Source organism: Orycteropus afer, unplaced genomic scaffold (assembly GCF_000298275.1).
Source record: "Orycteropus afer afer isolate SDZICR_OR568_19922 unplaced genomic scaffold, OryAfe1.0 scaffold00165, whole genome shotgun sequence".
NCBI classification, from domain to species: domain Eukaryota; kingdom Metazoa; phylum Chordata; class Mammalia; order Tubulidentata; family Orycteropodidae; genus Orycteropus; species Orycteropus afer.
This window is the reverse complement of record NW_006921752.1, coordinates 5008142-5012831: the sequence shown is the minus strand read 5'-3', so window position 1 is coordinate 5012831 and position 4690 is coordinate 5008142. Positions and strand designations below refer to the sequence as shown.

At 44.1% G+C, this 4690-nt stretch overlaps 1 pseudogene; it reads right to left on the bottom strand.

Moving 5' to 3' along the window:
- Positions 1-2447: 2447 nt before the first annotated feature.
- LOC103201818 overlaps positions 2448-4690 on the bottom strand; it is a 7152-nt pseudogene continuing 4909 nt past the window's right edge.

The window sequence follows — 4690 nt, the reverse complement described above, 5'->3', positions numbered from 1 at the left end:
CAAACCCACCAGCCACTCCTCGGAAGGAAGGTTGGGCAATCCTACTTCCGTAGTGATACTGCCTCGGAAACCCAAGGAGGGGTTGCTATGAGTCGGGGCTGACTCGACGGCACATAACAACAACAAATAACAAAAGTGTACTAAGAAAGCTCCTGAGTTGCACAAACAGTGTGGTGCTAGATGACTAACTGGAAAGTTGGCCATTGAGACCCACTCAGAGGTGCCTTGGTAGAAGGACCTGGCAATCTTCTTCCAAAAGGTCACAGCCTTGAAAATCCCTGAAGTGCAGTTCTGTTCTGAGACACTAGAGGCATCCTGAGTTGGAGCTGACTGATGGCAATTGTATTTTTTTTTTTTTTTAGTGTACTATGTATCTTTTCTAAGGAGCTCTGGTAGCATAGTGCCCAAGGGACTTTACTGTTAACCAGAAGGCTGGCGGTTCAAACCCACCAGCCACTCCTCAGAAGGAAGGTTGGGCAATCTACTTCCGTAGTGATGCTGTCTCAGAAACTCAAGGAGGGGTCACTGTGAGTTGGATGTGACTTGACTTCAAATAACAACAACAACATGTATCTTTTTTAACTTGTTCACTCTTTCTTTGTTCTTCCAGTTGATAGTTTATACCCACACTTTTTCCTTTCTTTCTTGTGTATTATCTTTGTACTGTGTTTTTTTCTGAGGTATGAAATATTTCTGTCAGACTTTTTGGAACGATTTCTTTATTGTGACTCTATATTTCAACGCTTACCTACCTTCTCAGACTTAATTCATCTAGGAGATATTTGTTGAATACTCATTAGATACTGGGATACAAAGGCAGACATGATTTTTTTTTTTGCCCTCATTAAGTTCATTCTAGTGAGGAGCATACTTGGCCAGGTATCTGATAAATAATAAAATTTAGGTTGAAGTAAGTGCTCTGAGAGAAACAGACAAGGGTTGACAGAGGGAGGAGTAAAGGAACAAGAATGATACCTAGTGTGCACTGGAGTTGGAGTCTTTAATGATGGCATCCTTAATCCACCTAGAAAATTGAAATCACAGCATACTATGTTTCAGGAAATTAAAGGTCTTCTACTACTATTATAAGGAGCTCTGGTGGTGTAGTGGTTAAGGCATTTGGCTGCTAATCAGAAGGTCAGCAGTTCAAACCCACCAGCTGCTCCATGGAAGGAAGATGGGGCGATCTACTTCAGTAAAGATTTACAGCCTTGGAAACCCAAGGAGTGCCGCCATGAGTCGAATTGACTTGATGGCAGAAAGTTTGGTTTTGGTTTGACTGCTATTATAATGGAAGTCTTCATTTGAGAGGGTGCATGTAATATTGGTCACTTAATGTATGATAGCATTGGATTCAATGTTGTAAAGGATAATTATCCAGTGTGCTTGACTACTGTGTTTAATGTTTTACTTCTACTGTGACCGGAATTTAATTAGTTCTCATTTATTTATTTCCACGTTAACTGTTTGAAAGTTAAGTTCAGTGAGTTTGAATGTCGGATACATGCTTTCAGGTGAATTGTAGCCAGCAATAAACCAAAGTAGTTAGCCTTAAAAGAGGGATAGACTTAGGAGAACTATTGAAGTTGAGAGGTAAAATGTAGACTGTCACTGAGTGTGTGTATAGCAATACCTATGACTTTCTTTGTTGCTTTTCTTCCAAGAAATTCAAAATATTGCACACATTTTTTACCATTGCTTATCAGAATTCTGGTTCTGTTTATAGAATGAACTAAGGCAAATTTCACATTTCATGATTCATCATTTGTTTATTTCTGCTCCGTAGGGTAGAACATCTATTCTCCTATGTACCAAAATTGCAGTCTTTTAGGATAAAAGGATAAAATGGAGCATCTAAAATTTTGCTCAGTAGGAGGGGATTAATATGCATGTGTGGTTTGGGGAGTGAATTGGAATATTTCAATATAGATGACAGGGTGGGGAAGAATATTGAAAGTACCATGGACTGCTGGAATAACGAATAAATCTGTCTTGGAAGAAGTATAGCTGAAATGCTCCTTAGAAGCGAGAATGGCCACACGTAGTGTCATGTACCTTGTTCATAGTGTCAGCAGGGACCAGTCCCTAGAGAAGGAATATCATGCTTTGTAAAGTGGAGGGTCAGCAAAAAAGGGAAGGACCCTTAACGAGATGACTTGACATAGTGGCAGTGACCATAGGCTCAAGCATAGCAAAGATTGTGAGAATGGTGCAGGACTGGGCAGTGTTTCATTCTGTTGTGCATACGGTTGTTATGAGTCATGGCTGACTTGATGGCACCTAACAATAATAGTCAACAGGTGTTGGGAAAACATGACTTCCCAAACTCTTTTTTAAAATTTGTATTGCTTTTTTAAGAGTTGTTTTGAGTGGGGACATAAATGCAGGTGGGGCTGCCTCACCCCCAAGCTGGGCCAGAGCCCCTCCCACCCAACATGGGAGGCCCCCTATTTGCCCTGCTCTGTCTGGAGACTGTTGAGCAGGTACTGGAGCTGCTCCTGGCTGTGGTGGATCTTGTCCTCCAGTTCCTGCTGCTCGATGATAAGGGCTGCCTTCATCTTCACAAAGCGCTTGTGGTCTTCCAGGCTGTCGGTACTAAGGTAGCTGGCCAGGATGTCAAACACCACACGCTCCCTCCGGTCCAGGTTCTCCTTGAGCTCCTTGGCATCTGCATGCTGCTGGGTGAGGACCTTCTGCTTCTCCAGCAGCGACTCCTGGTCTCCTGGACTGCTGGTCCAGGTTATTGAGGGTGTTCTTCATGTGAGCCAGGCAGCTGGACAAAGACAGCAGAAAGTTCACTACCATGTCCAGTCCCTGATGAACATGCGGAACTTGTCGAACTTGTTGGGCTTGCAGACATGTTTGGTGACGGCCTCCATTTGGTCCCCGAGTGGGTTGTTGGCCTGGATGTCCTGCAGAGCATCTCCCCGGCTTCCCACAACATCTGCAGCTTGTGACTGAGGCTGTCGATGCGTTCCTTCTTCACTGGCAGGTCCAGGTTGCTCCTTGAGTCCTCCTTGGTCTGCTGCTGCTCCTGCAAGTCCTTTATCTTGACCAGTAGCTCTGCCTTACGGGCTGATGTGCTGTAGTGTGTAGAGCTGGTAGTCAGGGTCATGGCTGTAGGTACACTTGGCTCCTCTTTCTTGTGCTCCTTTGGGGAGGGGCCTTTGGGGAGCAGCTTCCTCTACTGCTGCGCCTCCTCCAGGAGATGCTCGTCCTTGGAGAAGGTGTCCCTCATCAGGTCCATGGTGGTTTTGATCTTCACACTGAGGTCCAGGATGTCAGCCTGGGACCAGTCCTTGCCCACAATCTTGTGTGCCAGCTCCTCGGGCTTGAGGTCCTCCACTGTCTTCTCTTTGGGTTTCCCATAGCTGAGCCCTGCTGGGGAAGCACAGTGATCCTGGCAGGAGGCACTGAGGGACTTAAACTCAGCCAGTGGGGTTCAGGGCAGCTCCTTGGGCTCAGTGCCCTGCTGCATATACACGCAGAAGCCGACTTCCCATACTCTTGAGTCACAACATAGTGCACTAACTCTCCTGGGTTCGTAATCCAGGGTTTACAATTTACTAATTCCATGACTTAGGCAAATTACTTAACCTTTCTGTGTGCCTTTCCTCATCCGTAGAATATCATACAATTGTAAGAATTAAATGACTTAAATATGTGAAACTTTAGAATAGCACATGGTGCTATATATGTCAGCTGTAATGATCAGTATTGCTATAACAAGACAAATTGTATCTGTTCTTCATAAGGAGAGCAAATAATAGACGTGGATTGAAGATTGGTACCGTTGAGAAAGCTAGAATAAGGAATAGGAAGTTAAAGTGGCACATTTTCCCACCTTCCCCTCAGTACCCTTCAAATGAAGTAAAAGGAAGAGTCTTTACTGGGAAGGGGGGTGCTATGGTGGCATAGTGCCTAAGGCATTTGACTGCTAACTGGAAGGCTAGGGGTTCATACCCACCAGCCACTCCTCGGATGGAAGATTGGGCAATCTACTTTGGTAGTGATACCAAAACCATAAACCAAACACACTGCTGTCGAGTCGGATCCGACTCGTAGCGACCTCTCCTTGGGTTTCTGAAGCGGTATCACTACCAAAGTAGGTTGCCCAAACTTCCTTCTAAGGAGTGGCATTTGAACCACAAAGCCTTCTGGTTAACAGTCAAAAATGCCTTAGGCACTATGCCGTCAGAGCTCCCTTGGTAGTGATAACACCTTGGAAACCCAAGGAGGGGTCACTATGAGTCGGATCCGACTTGACGGCAGTGAGTTTGGTTTTTTGGTTTTACTGGGAAGGAGGAACCTAGAAAGCAGGTGTCTGAAAGAGTTCTAAATAGAAGATGGATGACAAATTTGGAGGATTTTGTAATATATGTAGTGATACAGGCCAGGGCTGTTTTTGGACTAGAAAGACATTTCCTTGGAAAACAAGTAGAAAATGTCTACACTAGCATCCAAATTTTACCATTATTTGAACGGTGATTGGTGCTTGAAGGATTTGGAATGAATTGATTAAAAGAAGGGAAAAGAATGACATTTAGCAAAAAGTCAAAGATCCCAGGTTACCTTAGGTAAACCTCTGGAGGAGTTAGTATGTTTTCTGCACAGTTGTAAAGGCTAAGAATCCAGTAATTTTTTTTTTTTTTTAATTGTGATTTGAGTGAAGATTTACAGAGCAAATTCA